Source organism: Neoarius graeffei, chromosome 4, assembly GCF_027579695.1.
Source record: "Neoarius graeffei isolate fNeoGra1 chromosome 4, fNeoGra1.pri, whole genome shotgun sequence".
In the NCBI taxonomy this organism is placed as follows: domain Eukaryota; kingdom Metazoa; phylum Chordata; class Actinopteri; order Siluriformes; family Ariidae; genus Neoarius; species Neoarius graeffei.
Window position 1 is genome coordinate 77567519 of NC_083572.1, and position 26073 is coordinate 77593591.

At 39.2% G+C, this 26073-nt stretch overlaps 1 protein-coding gene across 6 annotated transcripts in view; it reads left to right on the forward strand.

Moving 5' to 3' along the window:
- Positions 1-26073, forward strand: part of LOC132885268 (uncharacterized) — a 246238-nt gene that overhangs the window by 170823 nt on the left and 49342 nt on the right. The window lies entirely within an intron of this gene.

A 26073-nucleotide genomic window follows, 5' to 3' on the forward strand; every position in this document is an offset into this window, starting at 1 on the left:
ATGCATCAGGAGTGGATAAACAAATTCATTAGCTCTGCAATGTGTATAGTGCAGCTGGCAGTGGTTTTCAGAAGCATGCACTATAGTTTCTGCATGGAGGTGAAGCACTATGAAGTACATTAAGTTGAAACATACTTTATATGGCAAATAAAAAATTGTATTGGCAAAAGTCAGTAGGGAGTAGGATTTTTCTTTGAACCTACTTGTCCATTGGACACCTACAAATAAAAACCTAATAGCCTAGACACTAAGTCTGTTTGTCCCGGACACCCAGGATAGTAATTGTTCCACCACTGTATACACATACATATCTTTTGTCATGAGAACTGTGAGAGGCAGATTATTTTCCAGATGGCATTTCCAAAATATCAAATAATCTTATGCATTGTTTTAAAGCAAATGTAACAGTAGCATTTTTGTAGGCATAACAAAATATTCCCTCATATCACACAGGACCCATCATTTAATGACATCCAAAATGAGAAACCAAATTAGGCCTCTTGGTTGGAAATCGTTTAAGCTCTGCAGATGTGCACGAAAAAGAGCCGAGGAAGAAAAGCGCCAAAGCCGAGCCCCAAGGTGTTCATAAGCTCAGCTAGAAAACTTTGCAGACTCGCTGCGCATATTGACGCTCCAGGGTGTGCGGGCTTACCTGTCTAAAAGGAAGCATTAGTGAATAATTTGGTCGCATTTTTCATTTCACACGCAGCGCTGAACAAACAGGAATCTGTGATTAACAGTTTTAATTAGGATCCTAACGTGACAAACTCCGACTGCCTTGCGATACTCTGCAGACAAATAAATCATGATGCAGAGTTTGTTGAGTTGCCAGCTAAAAGCCTGGGCCTGTGGCAGGGTTGGGAGAGTGTATCACACCTACACCTCTCTCCTTTTTTCACTTTCTCTTGCTTCATTTATTCTACTTATACCTTTCCCTTTCATGTATTACACTTTCTTTTTTATTAATTTATTCAATTACTCTGGAACTCTCTGTCTCTCTTTCCCAATCTGTCCCCCACCTCTTCTTCTTCATCCATCCTGCTGCTCCTCCTGCATATGTTGGGACATATGGCCTGTTGTTTTGGTTCTGCATGTTCTCTTTCCTGTGGATGTCATTTGCTCCTTGTGCCAAGCCTGGAGTCAGTGCTGTTTGCAGGATGCTAACATTATGACACTCTCTTTAGCCCTAGATATACCTTGCCTTGCATAAGTATTTGCCCCCTTGATCTTTTCACCTTTTTGTGGTGTTACAGCCTGGAATTGCACCTAACTGGATTTTCTTTAACCGTTATATTTACACAATATGTCTGACATTTGAGGATGCAAAATATTTTTTCTTTGTGATCAAAGTGTAGTCAAAAAAGCAGAAAATGTAATGGTTGCATATATATACACACACTCACTCCCTGGGTCAATACTTGGTATAATCACCGTTGGCTGCAATTACAGCTACAGGTCTTTTGGGATATGTCTCAATTAGCTTTGCACATCTGGATCTTGATATTTGTGTCCATTCTCTGCATAATTACTCATGCTCTGTCAAGATGGAGAGCTACTTTCAAATCTTGCTAACACAGTTTTGTTTGGGTCATTCTAACACTTTCAGATTCTTAGTTTTGACTCAATCCAGCATGATTTGGCAGCATGCATATGGTCATTTTCTGGTGGGAAGGTGAACACCCAACTCTGTCTTAAGTTTCTTGTAGACTGGAACAGGATTTCTTTTAGTATTACCCTGTGTTTGGCTCCATCGCTCTTGCCTGTAACCCACAATCTCCCAGTCTCTGTTAATGAAAAGTAACTCCAAAACATGATGCTACCACCACCATGATTGTACTCTCAGGGTGATGAGTAGTGTTTCCATCAAATATGTGCTTTCTGCCAAGACTAAAAAGTTCAATTTTGGTCTCATCACACCAGAGCTTTTTCCACATTTGCTGAGTCTCCAGTGGGATTTCATATGGCTTTATTTTTTCAATAATGGCTTTTTTTTCTTACCAGCCCTTCATAAAATCCTGCTATAGTTGTCTCATAGTCAGTTTCTCCTATTGGAATGGCCTCCTTTAGGCAATCACAATGTTGATTTTTTTTTTTTTTAATTTAGAAGTAATTTTCCAAAATATATTAATTTCTCCCCACTTTAATATTCTGGCTTATTTTGGAAAGCTTCATGACATAATCCCCATAGAAATCCATTTCACTTCCAGATTGTAACACTATAAAATATGAAAAAATGTGGGTAAATATTTCTGCAAAGCACTGTAAGTGAGAAGGGTATTTTTTTATTTTTTATATTTATTTATTTTTTATCTGAGCTGGATTTGGTTGTCAACTTTTTTTGATCTGATAAAACCATCAGGAATAGTGTGTGCAGAAGAATGAATTCAGAACCAGAGCCAATGGATCCAGCATTCTCCATCTATTCTTTTATAGCCATGGGGTTTAAAGAGGAAAATCAGAAAGCCATAATCATGGCCACTGTAATGTGTTGGTGAAGTTCTAGCAGGGGGTAGACTACAGAAGATGGAATTGTGAGAAGTGCGCTATGGTTAGTGACTGAGTGTTGAAGGAACTCAGACGGCATTATTGTGTGGTCAGGGTTTGGGCTGGTATTTCTGAGCTTTTTAGGAGTGCTCACTCCTCCTACAGGGCATTATGCGACCTCTGAAGTGGTCAGGGTGGTTTCTCCCCACAGAGAAATGGCAAGAAAAGGGGATTTATCTGGAATGCCCCCCCACCCCGTCTTTGAATAATGATTCAGTGACTCGCAGTGCTGACAAATTTTATATATATATATATACATACATACATACATACACACAGAGAGAGAGAGAGGGAGAGAGAGAGGGAAGGCCACAGAGCCCTTTTGATGTTTGAATAAATAAGTTTGACATTGTGAATGGCTCGAAGAGGGTAAACATGTTCCCCAAAGGCACAGGCATCAGGACGGTGTCTCTGTTTGATGTTCCTGCCTTTAACACAGGCATTCTCAGCCCTTGGACCATTGTTGATTAACTCTAGCAAAGGCAGGTCTAACGAAAAGTTGTTTTAATAGTTGGCATCAACTTTGCTTTCACTTGTCATGATCTCTTAGTGACTGTAAAGCAAGCCAGACGTCACAAAGCACAGAAGAAAGACTTCCACCCCCTCCATCACACACACAAACACACCATCATCACTATAATCTATCTCCACCTTCGAATCAGATGGAACTACATGAGGACACTAACAGCAAACCTGTCTTAGCTTTGCTAAGATGACTAAAAGTACAAGAGATGTGCTCACCTTCCTACATTAAACTTCACTTAGGCTCACAACACCTATTTATTTAGTGGACAGGAATGAATAGATTTGGCCTGTATCACCTGACTGATTTTCACATTGATGGAACTCAATTTTAAGGCTCTAATTTACAGCACATGAATGGTGCTTTTGAATGCCATTGGATGTTGCTTTTGGAATGCATCAAGGCTTTATGGGAATAAAAGAGACAGAAAAGTCTTTTAGTGGATTTTTTGGATCATTTTTTCTGTAACACTAGGATTAAGCAAATTACCTTGTCATTCTGTCAGGGACTTTGATAGTGCCATAATATTTTCCAGAGAAAAAAGACAAGGAAACGGAAGATTTGAAAGTGTAGGGTTGCCCTTTGCCTGAACTGAGGCGCTTTTTTTTTTAAAGAATGTAAAAATATATTGTTCAGCGTCTTTTAAAGAAACCCTCCACTCACTGGCATAATGGCCTATTTATATGGACCAGCTCTCAAGGATGTTTCTCTACCACTTCAATGCCGAATATTTTCAGTTCTTCATGCTGTCTCTTAAGTGTTGTGAGCCTCCATCATAACTGTCTGTTTGTTCTGATGTTCTGTTTTTTGTGTAAAATATTAAACTTAATGCATTATAGCCTCAGTGGGAAATTAGAAACACAGCAGATTAAGAAAAGAAAAGAAATCGCTCAAACATATTTCTTATATTGTAAAACTACATTCCCCACAGTGGATATAGTCATGGACTATTCTCTTTAACTGCACCGCAAAGTCTTTAGACCCTAAATAGGTGGTCTAACCTGAGGTCAGTTTCAACTTTTCTTCACAATGAGGCCCTAAAGTAGCAAAGAGTTGTATTAGCAATTGTATAAGGCTGCAATCAGGATGAAGGGAGTGATTGAAGAACAATACGTAATCAGGCCACAGTAGAATCTTGTGAACCTGAGTGGTGAGCTTCTCTGCTGCTCTCATGATCAGTGAGAAAATGAGTTTGTTAAGCTTGTGATTGTGCTACTGTTTGGAGGTGGATGGATAGCCACTCATTGCAAGGGCCTGCTCTCGACTTTATGGAAATTACTCAACATCTCAGAGGCTTTCTCCTTGTTGACCTGTTGGCTTGTGCTGTTCCCATCCTGTCCTGAGAGACGTGATTGAGAGAGAGAGATCAGCGTAGGCGAACAAGCTGCTTTGGGCAAGAGGACCATGTGGAAGGGCAGAGGAACACTTTGGGAGGGGATAAAATGCATTCTTGGGCTAAAACAGGGCGAAGCCATTAACCAAATTCCACCAAAAGATGGAAATCAATTTGTTGAGTGGTGCTGTGGGACTGTGTTTCAGTATGCTGAAATGGACAGCTGACACAACACACAACATCCCAGAACAAATAAGATGTCAAGAGGTGGGAAAGAAAATGTTTTATTTTAGAAAAATCTTGAGGTAAAATAAATGTATGCAGTGTTCCTATAGAGATCTTGCAGTCACGTGACTGGAAAGTACACAACCGCCATCTTGTCGGTCAAAAACACCGCTGAATACTGCTGCACTCATGTACAGAATGGATCAATTTCAACCGACGGACTACATGGCTCATTTTTCTAATGAACAGATAACTAGATATATGTCTAAAATAAACGATCTACAGATTAGTGATCCTTATGGCTTACCGGACGGAGTTTTCACGACCGGATTTTGAACTGCCAGCGGAATACCCAGATGTGTATAATTACCTCATTAACTTTCCCTCGCTGTTCAGCGAGACCAGCGGGGTCTCCGTGGATTGTTATCGGAAGCAAAGCGAAGGAGGCGGTGTCGGGAGCGGAAGCAAAAGCGAGGCTGCAGAGCGGCCTGTTGACTAAGCTCAGAAAACAGCTACTCAAATCTCCACTGCTAAGCCTCTACCTCTCCAACGCTAGATCCATGTAAACAAGACGGACGATTTGGAATTACAGCTGGAATTACCTTATTCTATTCTATAATCGGCTGGTCAGTGCTATACTCAATACTTAAGTGACTTATCCATCCAATGAGGATTCTTGTTTACAAGATGCCACATCTGAGTCGCTGACAAATCCTGAATTTCTGTAAAGATAACTGTCCAGAGATTTACAAGCACGCAGTGCTTCACCGCTATCTCGTCCGGAATGTTGTGCATGCGATGGAAATCGCTACAAACCGTCATTTTCTGCTGGAAACCAATGTCCAGTAAGTCCATACGGTTGTAGTGGATATTGAAGTCCGGTACAGACGAACAACACGCAAAAATACACACAAAAAACATAAAAAATGTGCACAGGTAGGGAGAGCTTGTAGCCGCAGCCGTTGTAGTAGAATTGTATATAGTAGGGTTTTCCAGAAGAAAAGGTAGAAGTAAAAGCAGAAGTAGAACCAGAAGTAGAAGTAGAAGGCGGAAATATGGCGTTTGACCTACAAGATGGCATCTGTCACAATCTGGATCGGCTGTGACGTCACATGCAAGTGCTCCATATGATAAAGCCTTAACTCTCATTCGATGCATGTTACTGATTTTATCTTTTCTTTTTTTATTATTCTCTTGAAAATCACATGAAAAAAGAATCACACTTTTTCAGTCTGTTATCTAGTTTATTTAGTGAAGTTGCTATTGTTATTACAAGATTTGTACCATTCGCATGCTCATATTAATGTCGTGCAAAATTAGCATCGACAAAATGTCTAAAATAACATCATGCATATGGCATTGATAAAAGATACTCACAGATAAACGCATCAGGACATTCATCAAGGCTCAGAGTGAGTCAAGCTATACATGAGTGTGCACAGCATGGAAACAATCCTTGTAGACATTTTACTTTTGATTTGTATGTGTTGTTTCTCCCTCCCTCACAGCTTTCCTAAGTCCTCCATGACTGTCTGGGGGGAAAAAAAGAAAGAAAAAGCTCCTTCCATTTGGCTTATTTTGACAAAATGAATCACATGCTTTAAAGTGAGCAATAATTTTGCTGATTGAAATGCATGCAAGTCAAGTGGAAGAGTCACTAATGGCCAACAACCTGGATTAAATTAAACACAGGAATGGAGGATTTAAATTTTGATGATATGCATCATAAGTATTTTAATTACAGAGCTTGGTCTTTTCCACCATTATTAATTGTCCAAAGCATAATGATTTATTATGGTCTTATGGTCTTGGAAAATGATTGGTAATTTTCTGGATGAATTTACCTGTGGGTGTGTACAAGACTGTTCTTGGCAGGAGGGGGGGAATCATAAAATTCAAACATCCCTGAGGACTCAAGTCATTTTTACTTTAATCAACTCACAGTTAAAAGAGCTGATTATAGATGCTGAAGCTCTTAAGGGAAATTTAGTGAAATAAAAATAATGTAGCCTTTAACATTACTTGCTTTGTTATTTATTAATGCGATTGATCAACTGTGTTGTTTGTGGGGAAAATACATTTTGTGTAAAGGAACAACTACTGTTCACACTGACGTTAATTTGCATAGACTTCACCGAAGTAGACTTGTTAGTGTAGCTATTAATTGGACTTACTGCATATTCAGTGCATGTAACTGTGCAGTAATGCACAAGGGAATCATCTAGTGTTATTAATAACTGCTTGTTTAAATGTCTGGATAAGAGATAGGAAGCTAAGCTATTGGAATTTTTCAGTCATTATAAGGTACATCCTCTGTAAAACCTACTGGAGGCTGGGGGCTATAATCCAGTTGTGCTAATTAGTCTTTTAATATTAATGATTGTTGTAATGCTTTTATTTACTGTAGTAACATTAAAAGTGACATTTGATCAGATTTATCTGTATAACAAATGCCTGTGCTTGTAAAGCTTTTACTTATAAATGAGTTTAATCAGTTATACACTTCATTTGAATTTTTGATATTAGGTTAGTAAAGTTTGTTCTGTTTTTGAAGTAACATCAAGTCAAGTCAAGTTTATTTGTATAGCTCTTTTAACAATAAACATTGTCACAAAGCAGCTTTACAGAATTTGAACGACTTAAAATATGAGCTAATTTTATCCCCAGTCTATCCCCAACGAGCATGCCTGTGGCAACGGTGCCAAGGAAAAACATCATGTTGCCTTTGAAATTTTTGGCAATTATTTCTAGTCATGAAATGAACTTGCAAGTGATCAGTAAAGACACATTCAAAACACATGAACCAGCTGAACTTAAGTTTGATTATAAGTCAGCATGTAAACTCAGCTTTAAACCACATGTTGAGAGGGGCTGGTTTAAAACTAGCATGGTGTAAAATTTCAGTTCAGAGCTCAAAACTTTGTTGCACAGACTTTCACCATCAACAGCCAATCAGTAACATATCTGACATGAAATACAGTGTCCACAATTGAGATGAGTTGAGACACAGGGACATGGTTAATGTCTGTCTTTTTTTATTTCATGTTTTAACTCTATATAAAGGAACAAAATCAAAAAGGCTTGAGCTTTAAAATAAATTGGTTTCTCAATTTATCCATTACTTGTCTTTCCATGTTCAGTTCTCCTGCTCGAGGTCTCATGCAACAAATTTAACAGTAATTTAGTAGCAAATCATAAATCATGAAAAATACCTAATGCCTGCAAACCTAATCTGCATTTGAACATGATGAACAACTGTGTAATATTACATTTATGGTAAACTTTTAAAATATTGTGTGGTGTATACTACCTTGGCAGTATCTCACTTTGATGACATCTACAAAATACAAAGAGAACAAAATGGATTTCTTGTTGTAAATGACGGTTTCCCCCATGTTCCATGTTTTTATGGCAGTATTGTTAACTTTGAACAGAATTACAGAGGGATTTTTTTAAGCAAACATTGCAACTACTAGGGGAAGGTATGTGTATATATAAGTTATTCCACGAAATGGAGCCGTACATGAGCTGATAGCTGACAAGGCGCGTAGAGTGAAACTGAGTGGAATAACTTTTTTATTCTGTCCACATTCACTGGATTTTGAGGAACAGAGAATTTTTATTTTTAATTTTTGCAAATTCGATAAATTAAAAACTTGAAACAAAACGTCCAACAAAATCATTTCTGCTTCGAAACCCATGCAGACCATACAAACTCCATATGGAAAGGCCCCCCGTTGGCCACAGGGCTCAAACCCAGAACCTTCTTGCTGTCAGGCACCAGTGCTAACTACTACACCACTGTGCCGCTCATAATAATTTTTGAAAAATAAAAAAAGATACGTTCTTACCATCAAGTACTTTTATTCCATATTTCGTTGCTTTTTTTTGGAGGGGGGTTTTTCTTCTTCTTCTTTAGGGTTTTTTTGGCAGTTGGCAAACCAACTTAAAGGTGCATTACCGCCACCGACTGGGCTGAAGAGTGGAACAGGAGATACTGGGGGGAGGGGGGGACTATATTCTTTTAGCTATTTCTATTTCTTTTAAATACTTATTAACATTTTTTGTGGCTTTGTTTTCGAATAGAGTTTGTATTTCGTCCTCAGCTGGTTTATCAACACACTCTGCGATTTTGTATTTCTCTACTCACAGTATATGAGCTGATATCCTCATAGTAGTCAATCAGAGTGTGCAATTGCTCATATCCAGTGAATATATATATATATATATATATATATATATATATATATATATATATATATATATATATATATGAGTGGCAAAAGTATGTGAACCTTTGCTTTCAGTATCTGGTGTGACCCCCTTGTGCAGCAGTAACTGCAACTAAATGTTTCCGGTAACTGTTGATCAGTCCTGCACACCGGCTTGGAGGAATTTTAGCCCATTCCTCCATACAGAACAGCTTCAACTCTGGGATGTTGGTGGGTTTCCTCACATGAACTGCTCGCTTCAGGTCCTTCCACAACATTTCAATTGGATTAAGGTCAGGGCTTTGACTTGGCCATTCCAAAACATTAACTTTATTCTTCTTTAACCATTCTTTGGTAGAATGACTTGTGTGCTTAGGGTCGTTGTCTTGCTGCATGACCCACCTTCTCTTGAGATTCAGTTCATGGACAGATGTCCTGACATTTTCCTTTAGAATTTGCTGGTATAATTGAGAATTCATTGTTCCATCAATGATGGCAAGCCATCCTGGCCCAGATGCAGCAAAACAGCCCCAAACCATGATACTACCACCACCATGTTTTACAGATGGGATAAGGTTCTTATGCTGGAATGCAGTGTTTTCCTTTCTCCTAACATAATGCTTCTCATTTAAACCAAAAAGTTCTTTTTGGTCTCATCCGTCCACAAAACATTTTTCCAATAGCCATCTGGCTTGTCCACGTGATCTTTAGCAAACTGCAGACGAGCAGCAGTGTTCTTATTGGAGAGCAGTGGCTTTCTCCTTGCAACCTTGCCATGCACACCATTGTTGTTTAGTGTTTTCCTGATGGTGGACTCATGAACATTAACATTAGCCAATGTGAGAGAGACCTTCAGTTGCTTAGAAGTTACCTGGGGCCCTTTGTGACCTCACCAACTATTACACACCTTGCTCTTGGAGTGATTTTTTTGGTCGACCACTCCTGGGAAGGCTAACAATGGTCTTGAAAAAAGGGGTATGTGAGAGAGGCCTTCAGTTGCTTAGAAGTTACCCTGGCATCCTTTGTGACTTCGCCGACCACTCCTGGGGAGGGTAACAATGGTCTTGAATTTCCTCCATTTGTACACAATCTATCTGACTGTGGATTGGTGAAGTCCAAACTCTTTAGAGATGCTTTTGTAACCTTTTCCAGCCTGATGAGCATCAACAACGCTTTTTCTGAGGTCCTCAGAAATCTCCTTTGTTTGTGCCATGTTGCACTTCCACAAACATGTGTTGTGAAGATCAGACTTTGGTAGATCCCTGTTCTTTAAATAAAACAGGGTGCCCACTCACACCTGATTGTCATCCCACTGATTTGAAAACACCTGACTCTAATTTCACCTTCAAATTAACTGGCAATCCTAGAGGTTCACATACTTTTGCCACTCACAGATGTGTAATATTGGATCATTTTCCTCAATAAATAAATAACCAAGTATAATATTTTTTCTCATTTGTTTAACTTGGTTCTCTTTATCTACTTTTAGGACTTGAGTGAAAATCTGATGATGTTTTAGGCCATATTTATGCAGAAAAATAGAAAATTCTAAAGGGTTCACAAACTTTCAAGCACCACTGTATACTGTGAGTAGAGTGTGTCTGTGTGTGTATATATATATATATATATATATATATATATATATATATATATATATATGAAAATGTCACTTGGTGAAACCATTGAGTTTTTAAACTTGAACATAGTGACTAATTAGGTTCAAACTAGACTATGATAGAGTTTTCAGGTGGTGCAACTGGTTGCAGGTGTAAATGGCTATTTGTCTCACTTGTTCTCTAATCAAGTGTAAATGACATTCATTATCATGACTGAGATCTTGTTTAACACGAGAAGTTATAGCATGAAGGTTTCTGCAAAGAACAGTCAGGAAAATAGACTGAGTAAAACAGTTTGTGAGTGGGCAGCTGGTGCACTGACCAAAGGCAACCTACGCCTACAACACTCACACGCACACACTCACTCCTTGCCTCTCATCTCACTGTTAGCAACCTGTTATTTTTTACCACAGCTGAAGGTTGTGTAATAGCTCTGCACTCTTGATAAGCTCAGTGGGTGCCGAACATCCCTCATTGACATGTATTAATTAATTTTGCATCTGATGGATCTGTCCTGTGCCATTTGTTGCGAGGGCATTCCTTTTTAATTAAAAAAGCCCCGCGCTTACATCTGTGACTGATATGAGTTTCACATCGACCTTGAGTGAGTGCATCTTCCTCTCGTTCAATACATGAGGATTTTTTTTTTTTCATTTTTTCTTTCACTTATGAAGGTTTAGTGTTAGGGTCAGTTGATTATCTCAAACCAATTTCTGTTTAGTGTGTACTTACAACTATGCACTTTGCTTTTGTGCTCAGCCACTAAGTGCTAATAATACTTCGAGAGTATAATTGCCATCTGAAACCCAGCACTCCTTGCATTTCTTTTGTAAATGTGACACACTCAAACAATCTGCCTATTGATCACATCTGCTGCTTCCCAGGCTTAACATAACCGTTTCTCTTTTATTGCTGTATTAATGATCAGACAGACAGGAGAGAATTTTCGAGGCGCCTGGCCGCTTTGTGATTGATCACGAGAGTTATTGCCATGCCCACGACAAAGGGTCTCCCAGCTTTCATTATCTGAATTGAGTAACTCATCCGATTATGGAGGTTCACTCGATTGCTGAGCGCTATCTGTCGTTAATTTAAAAGGCAGGGTGAACTGAGGGGTTTGCAATACGCCTTTCGCCTCCTGTCTGTACTGCAGGCTGACATTTGGTGGATATGTGCTGAGCAGATTTGTTTGGGGTGGCACTGTTGACCTGGATTGGGTTCGATGTGTGTTGAAAATGAAAGTGAGAGAATGAAAGTCCCTGAAGCAGCACATGCACGAAGCTAGAGGCAGATGAATAGATGGACTCAGTGTAGCCAATGAAGACAGGTGGCAATAATCCTGCTAAGAGGCAGATGTGAAAGGGCTCATACAAAACCAATTTTGGTCGCACCCCCATTTGTCAAAAGCTCATCAGAGTGAGGGACGAGAGTGCCGAGGCCACACGGCCTCTGGATTGCTCTGTTCCTGATTGCCTTGTCAGGATGCGCTTATCCACCTGGAATTGACACAACACACACAATCACACACCAAGCTGAAGTATTATAACATGACCGCGATTGCCATACTGGCATCTACCTCACAAACTCTGTCCTCCTAGAGTTCCTCTCGAGCCTGCGGCTTGCACTTAAAGAGAAGCCACATGAAGCTTTATCAACTTTCATTATCAGGGAAATAAAATTGCAACCTGCTAGAATTCAACTTCCATGAATATGTAATACTAAAAGGGTAGCACCGTTCTAAATATCTTCAGGAAGTAAAAGCACACAGCATCCACTTGTGTGGCTCATGCTAAAGTGCCTCCACTTATCTCCTCCAGACCTCTCGGTGTGTTTACCTCCTTCTCCCCTACTGTGACAGAGCTAGAGTAAAGAGGACGGAGAAATGGATGAACGGACTGAGGGAAGGGAGGCCTTAATGAAAGAGTAGATTTCAGTCAGCCTGCTGGCTCTCATCAATCAGCCTGCGCACTTTGGAAGCGTAATCCTAGGGAGGGGGTGAAAAGCATCAGGCTTTTAATCTCTATTAGTTAATGGACTCTCCTCTCGGGCAACAGGAACTTTAGCCTGCCCATCTGCAAACGCAGTTCAACACAAAAAGCTGAGCCCCTGTGTCTCATTCTGACCAAACCCTCCAAATAGCTGCAATGCTGAGGCTAAATAAATGCTCTCAGATTAGTCATTGGGTAGTAAAACCGCCCCCTTTTTTTATAAACATTGAACTCTTTCAGGATATATTTAACTCAATTAGCTTTTATGTGCAATTTCTGAGACATTTTTTTTTCACATCACCAAAGGGAGGAGGTCAGCGTATGTGGAGTGGCATAGCAAGGCGTGCCCTGTTAAATTAATTTTATTGCCGTTTTATTTTTGAGCAGAGTTTTTAGATGTGTTTTACAGAAAGGTTCCAAGCCATGCAGTAGTGTATTTCTGAAGGGCTTGGGTGTTAATGAAATGCTACAAACACAACCCCCCTCCCAGCCCTGCGAGACTTTGGAGTTGCGGAGCCACATCCATCCGATTCAATTATAAATTAAGTTGACTAACGAACCATGGCTCATTATGGGAGGCAATTGCTCAGAACTGTCTTTCGACCAAAAAAAAAAGAAAGAAACCTATGGAAAATAAAAATACACCAGTGACTGGATTACTTGACTGAGAAGATCTGGAGGAAACAGAGTAAAGGGAGAAGCCCTGAACCTAATCCCAGAAGCCACCCAGAATAGTGTCTTTAAAAACTGTATTTTTTGTTCATGTATTCATCTTGAGTAATGGTTGTGCTGGATCGGGATCCTGTCCCAAGAACAGTGGGCATGAGCAAACACACATTCACGCCTAGGAGCAATTTACCATAGCCACCTACCGGCATATTTTTGGGAGGTGGGATGAAACCAGAGAATGTGGAGGAAATACACATGGATACAATGAGAACATGCAACTCAAGACCAGCGTCAAACCGGGGAACCTGAACTGTGAGGCAATAATGCTACCTAAAGCACCACCATGCTACACTGACTGTATGTTCAGATACCCCGTACCACTTCTTTGATTTCATCTTCCATTCCTTCATAAATCCTCTCTCTTAATCAATGCCTCTCTCCCTAAAAGACATGCATTCTTTAGGCCTTTTCCTTTGGTCATGTGAGATTGTGCTAATATTATGTTTCCAGGAGCATCCGCTGAGACCTCCAACACCAACGCAGCCACATTTATGCAAAACAGGGCAGACGAAAGAGAAAAACACATTCAGGGTTTTTTTTTCCGCTTCCATTTTTTTCACCAAAGCACATCATCCTTCTATACCAGGACAGTTTTGTCTTTACTTTTGGTTCTCTTTTTACAAGTGGCTTTTTCCTGTTTCCCATGAATGTCATTTCGGCTCCACTTGTTAAAGATAAACTTGTAGATTTAATCAGCAGTTTTGGGATCCACAGAGAAAAACATTACATTCTTGTAATTTCTCCAACTCTCCTAAGCTTTCCAAGGCCTACTCATGGACAGTTTGAGTCTAAGAGTGTTTAAAAAAAAAGTGTAACTGCATGTGTGCGCCCGTGAATGTGTCTGCATATACTGTTAAATAAATTTAGAAAGAATTTATAATACATGTGTGCCTCAGATAAAAAGTACAACTGAAAAAAACTAGTCAAGACCCCCCCCCCCCCAAAAAAAAAAAAAGCTAGAAAATGCATTTGGGCTAACCAAATGCTCATTAATAATGATTGCACCGGTGTACACAGTGTCCTACTTTTTGGATCTTGGGGTTTAAATAATCCCAACAGACCTCTTGCCAGCATATTGATTGATTGGAGAGGCCCCTAAAGGTCATATTCATAAAACATTAGGTAGTGATAAACACACTGCTGTCTGCAATTGTTAACCACTAGTTAATATATTGCAGCAGTTGTTAGGTGGTGTTTTCTTTGGTTGGTTACTTATCACTAGATTTTTAAAGTTTGAATGCGTGTTTCCTGATTAAGTTCTGCCTAATGCTATTTATTTTTTTAAACAGAAGCAGGTTTCTGTTAGAATATATATATATATATATATATATATATATATATATATATATATATATATATATATATATATAATGTACATATAAATCATTCATAATGTGATTTTAGAAACATGCTGGAAAACTGTAACAGGGTCACACATATGAAGTTGATGGAGGCATTAGCTCATGTTTAACCTTCTCATTAAGAGAGGTATTTTAATGCGCTTTAAAGTTGTTGTGAATTTATCATATATCACACAAACCAAGCAATTAATTGGATGTGCCTTTACTTAATCAAAGTATATTTTGCATCTTATTAACTATTACCTTCTTTGACTATTAAGTGCTATGGCGTAGTTAGTTTTGTTATGTTATCCTTCGTCATATTTTCATGTTTTGCTTTGCTTCATCACACAATCCCAGCTTGTCTTGTTGCCTGGGTGCAAGCAAGTTCACCCAGAGCCACTTTGCAAATCTCCTTGCTGTAATGCTTTTGAATCACTTGAAAAAACAGGCTATTATGAGATCTTTTTTATTAAAGCACTTTTGTCTTTTTCAATATTCCAAACACACATTCAAGGCTCCTTTCATTTTTGGAGAATGGGGAAAAAAAAAACATTTTCTTCCTCCTTTTCTCAATATTATAGCTGCTTTCCTCAGAGTCTAACAAGATAATTAGATTTCCTGGGTATATGTGGTGACCCTCTTTGTGATGCTTTTAACCCAAGTGGAGTCGCCTTGGCCTCCGTAGGGCCGTCATTTTTAAATATAAATACAGCAGACACACAGGGGCTTGTTGAAGGACTGAGGAGAGAAGGCTAACAGCAGTGCTTCCATTCAGCACATGGCCATTAAAAAAACCCAAAAAACTTTTAACCAGCCCTGTTATCTCTCCCCTGATTATTTAAGACATGGAGACTGACCTCCTCTTCACATCCTTATCTTCCTCTCCCTGCTTGTCTCCTCCTTTAGCATTTTCCATCAGAAGACAGAGCGACATTGTTCGACAACACGTCCGTCCTCTAGAGCTTTTACCCTGGGAGTCGAGCCCATTATCTAGTGAGATGGAAAAGTATGTTACTTTTAACAAAGCAATATCTCTCACGCTTGTGTCTATTCAGCAAGGAGATAACAGCGGAAATTGGTCCGATAAGCTTGGAGATGCTCACAATTGTGCTGTTTTATTTATAATCCTAAATCAGAAAATTTGAGATGGTATGTTGAAATTGAAATTAAAACCAAAAACAATGATTTGTCAATAATCTTTGACTTGCATTGCACTCAAAAAAAAATTTATTTGAGGTTTTACCTCATGAATTGTCCTGTTTATTTTGAAAAAAAAAAACACTTTAAATTTTGATTCTTCCAACACATAAAAAAAAAAAAAGCTGGGACGGTAAACCATCTACCAATTTATAATGTTGCAATTCATTCTCAAAACACTTAAAAGATGGTTAGGGACTAAAAGCAGTAAGTGAAGAAGCATTTCAGGTGTTATTTTTGTCCCATTCCTCCTGCAAACAGGTCATAAGGTGAGCAACAGTACAGGATCTTCATTGTCATATTTTTCACTTCAAAATTCACCACACATTCTCTATTGGGGACAGAGGGGGGACAGGCACCCTCTTCTTCCACAGTTATACTTTTGTAATGTGTGCAGAATGTGGTTTTGCATTGTCTTGTTGAAATATCCCTGGAAAAAATGTCGTCTTGAAGGCAGCATATGTTGCTCCAAAATATCAGTCTACTTTTCTGCATTAATACTGCCATCACAGAAGTGTAAGTTACCTTTGCCAAGGGTACTGACACAAACCCATACCATGACAGACCCTGGCTTTTGGACTTGTTGCTTGTAACAATCTGGATGGTCCTTTTCATCTTTGGTCCAGAGCACATGGCATCCATTTCTTATTTAAAAAAAAAAGAAAAAAAAAGACCTGGAATACAGATTCATATGACCACAATGCATGCTTTCACTGTGTGATGGTCCATCCCAAATGTCATTGAGCCCAGATAAATTGACAGTGCTTCTGGACACGGTTAACATAAGGCTTACTTTTTGGATAGTAAAGTTTTAATTGGCATTTGTGGATGCATCTCCATATTATAGTGCTTGACAAAGGTTTGCCAAAGTCATAAGCCTATGTGGTTATATCAGCTATAGATGAATGACTTTTCTTGCAGTGTCATCTGAGGGATTGGAGATTGCAGGTGTTCAGCTTAGGCTTGCGCCCTTGCCCTCTACACACTGAAATTCCTCCAGATTCCTTAAATCGTTTAATCATATTATGCACCAAATCCATTAATATCTTTCTGTGAGGAATATTGTTTTTAAACATTTCAGTAGTATTCCCACACGTTTGTTGACAAGCTGGAGATCCTCGGCCCATCTTTGCTCCTCTAAAGCTAGGCCTTTCCTGGATCCTGCTTTTGTACCAAATCGTAATTGCAATCCCCTGTTGATATCACCTGTTTCAAATCACATCAGCATTTAATTGATTTGCCTCATTACTAGCCCTAAATTGCTCCTGTGTCGATATTTTTGGACTGTCTTGCAGGCCTGAAACGCAGGAATGGATGTATATTAACAAATGAAATGAAGTTGACCAGACAAAACATGAAATATCTTGGGTCTGCAATGATAAACAAGTCAAAGTAAATTTAGAAACCACTGCTTTCCTTTTTATTTGAATTTTCCATACCATCCCAACATTTTCTTATTTGGGATTGTAGAAGCAAAAACAATATATTTTATGATATCTTCTCTTTAATATCTAATTATCTTCAATTGTGCTGCATTTACAGAGGGCTGAACTCTATGCCCAGCATTAGTCATATTATACTATGGGCATGAATGACATTATTGCTGGCCCCATATGTTACTGCTACTGACTGTTCAAACCTCAGATGATTCATTATGGGGAAAAAACTGAGTGGATTCCACTGGCATAACTCCTCTTTTATTTTCAAGATACTAATGCCACTGATCTTTGACCCCTGGTCCATAAGAGTCCATAAAGAAGACAAAAGGGGCCAATGTGTATCTAATTACTGCACGATAAGTATCAAGCTCCATCTGTTTTTAAAATGTGTTTACTTTGGCTAGGAGAATTCTCATAGGACCACATAGCACTCTCCGAGAGGATTCCTGAGGAATATGTATGCCTCATGGAAAAAAACAAAAAGCTCTCACTGAGAGCCTTGAACCACCACACATTTAGGAAAGCCAATAAAGACAAGTCTGCACAAGCAGAAAACCTATATGTACTCCAGCCTAGGGAATGAACTGTGATATGGAGGGATTGAATTCAGGCCTGCTTTTAGGATTCCAGTAGAGCGGGGAGATGGAAATCACCAAAATCAGACCTCTCGATAATAGGGATTAGTGAATGTAATGGTCCAAAGAGCCCCCATATCCTTTTAAGTGGCCCTGTTGCCAGTGTGTAAACATTTTCTTAAAATGTGCCCACAACACTGAGTTCATTGTAATCAGCAGCTTGGGTTGTCATTAAATCTTGCTTACTCCGCAAACTAAAGCCTTATACCTATGCAGCATTTAAAAGAGGACATGCTGTGCTCATGAAAGGCTATTCTTGGTAAACCCTCATCCTCGAGCCCATCTCCTGGCTGCTTGTGTGAGTAAATGGCAATGTTGGGCCTCAAAAGTATTCCATGAGGAACATGGGAGGGCAACCCTGATGTACAGAGTATTTAGTGTCTGTGTTTAGATGAAGGGAGCTTGTTTGGATGAGGAATGGGGGATGGTATAAATAAACATAGTGCTGAGGAACCAATCCAACACAGAGAAGGCCATTCAGGAAGTACGAGTGGGTTTTTGGGACAGGGCTGGAGACCAGGGACCATCCACACCCCCGACAGCTTATCTGTTGCTTTGACTTATTTATGTTTGTTTTGTTTAGATGTGTGGATTTCTGAAGTGCTGTAGGGGACAATTGTGTGCCCCTTGTTGTGTGGAGACACAGAAGCCTTCATGAGTGCGTATCCAAATATATGTGGCACCAGTAAGGGAAGGTTTTTGATAATTGTAGTACAAACCCAATTTCAAATAGTTGGGACACTGTGTAAAACATAAGTAGAAAGAGAATGTAAAGATTTGCAAATCATGGAAACCCGATATTTAATTGAAAACTGTACAACCCCAATTCCAAAAAAGTTGGGACAAAGTACAAATTGTAAATAAAAACGGAATGCAATGATGTGGAAGTTTCAAAATTCCATATTTTATTCAGAATAGAACATAGATGACATATCAAATGTTTAAACTGAGAAAATGTATCATTTAAAGAGAAAAATTAGGTGATTTTAAATTTCATGACAACAACACATCTCAGAAAAGTTGGGACAAGGCCATGTTTACCACTGTGAGACATCCCCTTTTCTCTTTACAACAGTCTGTAAACGTCTGGGGACTGAGGAGACAAGTTGCTCAAGTTTAGGGATAGGAATGTTAACCCATTCTTGTCTAATGTAGGATTCTAATTGCTCAACTGTCTTAGGTGGGGTTTACATTAGACCGTATCAGCGGATCATCAGATTAACGTTTTTAAAACGATTAGTGTGCACACAGCAACACCAATACACGATTCGCCTGCACACAGCAACGCCAATACACGGATACGCTCGGCTCCGCAGGCATCCTGCGCTCCAAATCACTCCGCCCTGAACAGCGAGTGCCCTCTGGAGGGTGCGCACTCCGGCCCTGCGCAGCTCACAGAGCGCGCGAGTGAAGTGCATGAGCAGTAATTCGGGACTGAGCCGCTGTGTGTGTGATCTCAGTGCATATCGGGTATGTGCGTCACTTACCACTTGCAAGTGGAAGGATGGCAAGCCTAAAGACAATCATAACTACACAATGGGCAGTATTTGCATCAGTATTTGCAGTATTTTCATACTTTTATACTCTTTAATGAAAGGTGATACAAGGCGGAAGTCCGCGCCGTTTTTCAGCAGTCGCGTCACATGACCAACGCCAGCGAATCAGGAAGGTGGATGTCACAGTGATGTTGTCCAATGATGACGCCAGCTAGAGCTCAGCACAGCGTATCCGCGTATTCTCAATGTTTACACAGCACCGGACCAGACACGATCTAGATTGAATACGTGGACGCTGGCGGATTCCTGTTTCCCGGCATTTCCAGGCGTTTTAATGTAAACGGACAGTGCATCCGCGAAGAAAACAAGACAGATACGGTCTAATGTAAACTTGGCCTTAGGCCTTTTTTGTCGTATCTTCCGTTTTATGATGCGCCAAATGTTTTCTGTGGGTGAAAGATTGGACTGCAGGCTGGCCAGTTCAGTACCCGGACCCTTCTTCTACGCAGCCATGATGCTGTAATTGATGCACTATGTGGTTTGGCATTGTCATGTTGGAAAATGCAAGTTCTTCCCTGAAAGAGACGTCATGTTGCTCTAGAACCTGGATATACCTTTCAGCATTGATGGTGTCTTTCCAGATGTGTAAGCTGCCCATGCCACACGCACTAATGCAACCCCATACCATCAGAGATACAGGCTTCTGAACTGAGCGCTGATAACAACTTGGGTCGTCCTTCTCCTCTTTAGTCCAAATGACATGGCGTCCCTGATTTCCATAAAGAACTTCAAATTTTGATTCGTCTGACCACAGAACAGTTTTCCACTTTGCCACAGTCCATTTTAAATGAGCCTTGGCCCAGAGAAGATATCTGTGCTTCTGGATCATGTTTAGATACAGCTTCTTCTTTGAACTATAGAGTTTTAACTGGCAACGGCGGATGGCACGGTGAATTGTGTTCACAGATAATGCTCTCTGGAAATATTCCTGAGCCCATTTTGTGATTTCCAATACAGAAGCATGCCTGTATGTGATGCAGTGCCATCTAAGGGCCCGAAGATCACGGGCACCCAGTATGGTTTTCCGGCCTTGACCCTTACGTGCAGAGATTCTTCCAGATTCTCTGAATCTTTTGATTATATTATGCACTGTAGATGATGATATGTTCAAACTCTTTTCAATTTTACACTGTCAAACTCCTTTCTGATATTGCTGCACTCTTTGTTGGCGCAGAATTAGGGGGATTGGTGATCCTCTTCCCATCTTTACTTCTGAGAGCCACTGCCACTCCAAGATGCTCTTTTTATACCCAGTCATGTTAATGACCTATGAAGCACAAAATGTGACAAAGGAGATTCCGAACTGTTGAGCAACTGAAATTGTATCTCATCTCATTATCTCTAGCCGCTTTATCCTTCTACAGGGTCGCAGGCAAGCTGGAACCTATCCCAGCTGACTATGGGCGAAAGGCGGGGTACACCCTGGACAAGTCACCAGGTCATCACAGGGCTGACACAGAGACACAAACCATTCACACTCACGTTCACACCTACGGTCAATTTAGAGTCACCAGTTAGCCTAACCTGCTTGTCTTTGGACTGTGGGGGAAACCGGAGCACCCGGAGGAAACCCATGCGGACAACATGCAAACTCCGCACAGAAAGGCCCTCGCTGGCCACGGGGCTCAAACCCGGACCTTCTTGCTGTGAGGCGACAGCGCTAACCACTACACCACCGTGCTGCCCTGGGACAACATTTCTCTTTCAAAACTACAGCAATTGGTCTCCACAGTTACCAAACATTTACAGAGTGTTGTTAAAAGTAGAGGTGATGCAACACAGTGGTAAACATGCCCCTGTCCTAACTTTTCTGAAATGTGTTGCTGACATCAAATTAAAAATGAGCATATATTTTTCAAAAAACAATAAAATTTGTCAATTTCAACATTTGATATGTTGTCTTTGTACTCTTTTCAATGAAATATAATGTTTCCATGATTTGCAAATCTTCACATTCTGTTTTTATTTATGTTTTGCACAGTGTCCCAACTTTTTGGAATTGGGGTTGTACATGATGTGATTTTTTTAAGGGAAATTGAAGAAAATTGTCTATAAGTAGGTGCCTGCATGCTCTCTGAAAATTAATGAGCTTCATTGTGGAAATATAAGCAGGCAAAAGTTAGACAGTGTCTGAGTTGGGTCCTATCAGCCGTGTTCTCTTTCTCTCTCTCTAGCTGAAGAGCAGTGCCTGACAGCAGTCTGAGTAATGAAGACAGATGTGGCCTGCTATCAGGAAGCCACTTACTGCGGTTTGATGTAACCTTAAACATCGCGGATGGCTTGATGGCGGTCGCCACAAAGAATCTAATTAATGAATAGTGATTCTAAAGAGGGCGATGCACTGGGCATTTGTACACGAAGCCCAGGCGCTAATTAAAAGATGTTCAAATATCAGGCTGCGACTTCTTAGGCTGTGTTTTCTATTTTCTATTCAGCCACAGGTCTTAACACCCTTCATCCAAAGAAAAATGCAGATTAAATGGCTAATCTCTATAAGCATTGTGTTAACTCATAGCTATTGTTTGCAGGTCTGAAGCATACAGCATAATATAACCTAAGCCACATTTCTGTCTACACATTTAACATTAGAACATCTTCTATCTAATAAAAAAATAATATTCTGTGATTTTTTTTTTTTTTTTTGCAATAAATTGTTCACTTGTAAGTTAAGGCAGATATATCAGAAACAAAATACCTTAGAGGGAGGACTAATAAAGAACACACACTCAGCTTCATCCACCCTCACTCACTCACTCACTCACTCACGCACGCGCGCACACACACACACACACCTACAGACCTGCCTAACCTGCCCTTCTTTTATAATCCCCTCTGGTGCTAGAGCTGATGTTAAGTGGAGACCTGTATATGTTGTAACAACAGAGCACTCTACGCCTGAAGGGAGGGAGAGAGAGAGAGAGAGAGAGAGAGAGAGAGAGAGTCGTTTAAAAGAACAGGTGTGAAGCTGCTCTCATCAGAGGAGTTGTAGGACCTCACAAAGGGGCCTTTGTTCATTTTTTTCCCAATCAAAAGCCCTAATGACTTGGCCTATGAAATGAAAAAGCAGTATTTGAAACCCAGGTTAGAGACGAAGCTTCTGTCCAGGACTTGTTGTTGGAACAACTTAAAGGTTAAAACTGAATGGCTTTCGAAACATCCTTCCATCAATATTTATAGGAATGCTAAAGAAATGAAAGCAGTTGCATTGAATGTTGTATAAATTAAAATATAAGAAACATTATGACTGCCAACCACACCATACAGTCTACCTAGTTTCCTTTTACTTCCCAAAATATCTATGTGCTGTTTCATTTAGTCGTGAATCAAAACAATGGGGAAAAAAATGCTTTGCCATTTACTATTACATTAAGTGTAAATGTTTGGAATGATCTGTAACGTGTGCTTTGTTCTATAACATTTTATGGCAGTTACAGTAGAAAGAACTGACATTGTTGGCTGCTTTAAGAAATGTTGTAGCTTAAACTAGAAGAAGAACAACAACAACAACAACTTTATTTGTCACACATACACTTAAGCAAAGTGAAATTCCTTTCTGCATTTAACTCACACAAACTCACTATTCATAAAATCACACATGTTGAAATTTATGGATCTGGTCAAATTCAGAACAGCACAAATAATGTACAAAGCGAGAAATAATCTATTGCCAAAAAAATATACAAGGAATGTTTAGTGAGAGAGAGGGGGGATATAATCTAAGGGGAGGCCTAAATTAAAAAAAAAAACAAAGGTTCGAACAAATATGAAAAGCATGCGCGTATCGAGCTGTGGGGTGACTTTATGGAACAGACTGGAGACAGAAATAAAACAAAGTGCAAATATAAATCTGTTTAACAAAAGGTACAAAAAATATTTTTAAACAAGTATATAGAAGAGGAAGTATGTTAACGGAGGATGATGAGGGATAAATAGAATAGGGTTGATTGTTATATTAGAACTAACTTAGTATATGGTATATATGGTATATATGGCGATAGTTTGTATATTCATATTTACAGGGATAGGTATGTAGTAGATATTTATTTTTGTAATGATATATTTATAAAGATATTTATGAAGTGTATATATAGTATATAGTGTGTGTGTGTATATATATATATATATATATATATATATATATATATATATATATATATATATAATTTTTTTTGTAATGATATATTTATATAGATATTTATGAAGTGTATACTGTATATGGTATGTACAGTGGTGCTTGAAAGTTTGTGAACCCTTTAGAATCTTCTATATTTCTGCATAAATATGACCTAAAACATCATCAGATTTTCACACAAGTCCTAAAAGTAGATAAAGAGAACCCAGTTAAACAAATGAGACAAAAATATTATACTTGGTCATTTATTTATTGAGGAAAATGATCCAATATTACATATCTGTCAGTGGCAAAAGTATGTGAACCTCTAGGATTAGCAGTTAATTTGAAGTTGAAAATAGAGTCAGGTGTTTTCAATCAGCGAGATGACAATCAGGTGTGAGTGGGCAGCCTGTTTTATTTAAAGAACAGGGATCTATCAAAGTCTGATCTTCACAACACATGTTTGTGGAAGTGTATCATGGCACTTCCACAAAGGAGGTTTCTGAGGACCTCAGAAAAAGCGTTGTTGATGCTCATCAGGCTGGAAAAGGTTACAAAACCATCTCTAAAGAGTTTGGGTTCCACCAATCCACAGTCAGACAGATTGTGTACAAATGGAGGAAATTCAAGACCATTGTTACCCTCCCCAGGAGTGGTCGGCCAACAAAGATCACTCCAAGAGCAAGGCGTGTAATAGTCGGCGAGGTCACAAAGGACCCCAGGGTAACTTCTAAGCAACTGAAGCCCTCTCTCACATTGGCTAATGTTAATGTTCATGAGTCCACCATCAGGAGAACACTGAACTACAATGGTGTGCATGGCAGGGTTGCAAGAAGAAAGCCACTGCTCTCCAAAAAGAACATTGCTGCTCATGTGCAGTTTGCTAAAGATCACGTGGACAAGCCAGAAGGCTATTGGAAAAATGTTTTGGGGACGGATGAGACCAAAATAGAACTTCTGGTTTAAATGAGAAGCGTTATGTTTGGAGAAAGGAAAACACTGCATTCCAGCATAAGAACCTTATCCCATCTGTGAAACATGGTGGTGGTAGTATCACGGTTTGGGCCCGTTTTGCTGCATCTGGGCCAGGACGGCTTGCCATCAGTGATGGAACAATGAATTCTGAATTATACCAGCGAATTCTAAAGGAAAATGTTAGGACATCTGTCCATGAACTGAATCTCAAGAGAAGGTGGGTCATGCAGCAAGACAATGACCCTAAGCACACAAGTCGTTCTACCAAAGAATGGTTAAAGAAGAATAAAGTTAATGTTTTGGAATAGCCAAGTCAAAGTCCTGACCTTAATCCAATCGAAATGTTGTGGAAGGACCTGAAGCGAGCAGTTCATGTGAGGAAACCCACCAACATCCCAGAGTTGAAGCTGTTCTGTATGGAGGAATGGGCTAAAATTCCTCCAAGCCGGTGTGCAGGACTGATCAACAGTTACCGGAAACATTTAGTTGCAGTTATCACTGCACAAGGGGATCACACCAGATACTGAAAGCAAAGGTTCACATACTTTTGCCACTGACAGATATGTAATATTGGATCATTTTCCTCAATAAATAAATGACCAAGTATAATATTTTTGTCTCATTTGTTTAACTGGGTTCTCTTTATCTACTTTTAGGATTTATGTGAAAATCTGATGATGTTTTAGGTCATATTTATGCAGAAATATAGAAAATTCTAAAGGGTTCACAAACTTTCAAGCACCACTGTAGTATATATTTATTTTTGTAATTAAATATTTATATAGATATTTATGAAGTGTATATATATATATATATATATATATATATATATATATATATATATATATATATATATATGGTATGTAGTATACATTTATTTTTGTAATTATATATTTATATAGATATTTATGAAGTGTATATATATGGTATGTAGTATATATTTATTTTTGCAATTATATATTTATATAGATATTCATGAAGTGTATATATGGTATATATTTTTATAGGTGTATTAATGTAGTTTGGATTTCAGGGTAGTTAAAAAGGGGTGGGAAATAAAAAAAAGTATTGTACTTCTTCCCACTCCTTTTTCGAACAATGTGAGGTGTTTTGTAATGTCTTAGCTCTTTGTTATTTTATTTATTATTTTATTTTTTATTTCTCGTTTTCTTTCTTTTGTATGTACAAATAGTTACATACATTTTTTTATACATGTTCGAAATAAAAAAGTCAATTCAATTCAAACTCATCTGAAGCAGTGAATACACACAAGTAAGCAATGAGCACACACACATACCCAGAGCAGCAGGCAGCCAGCACCCTGGGAGCTGATAGGGGTTAGGTGTGTTGCTCAAGTGCACTTCAGCCCAAGGCCGCTGCATGTTAACCTAACATATCTTTGGACTGTGAGGGAAACCGGAGCACCCGGAGGAAACTCATGCAGACACGGGGAGAACATGCAAACTCCACACAGAAAGGCCCCCGTCGGCCACTGGGCTCAAACCCAGAACCTTCTTGCTGTGAGGCAATAGTGCTAACTACTACACCACCATACCAAGCTGGAGCTCTTCTTAATGTCTAAATCTAGGGAATGTTTCACTCTGTGTAATCACCTGACAAAACTAGGATCCAGTAATCTACAGTC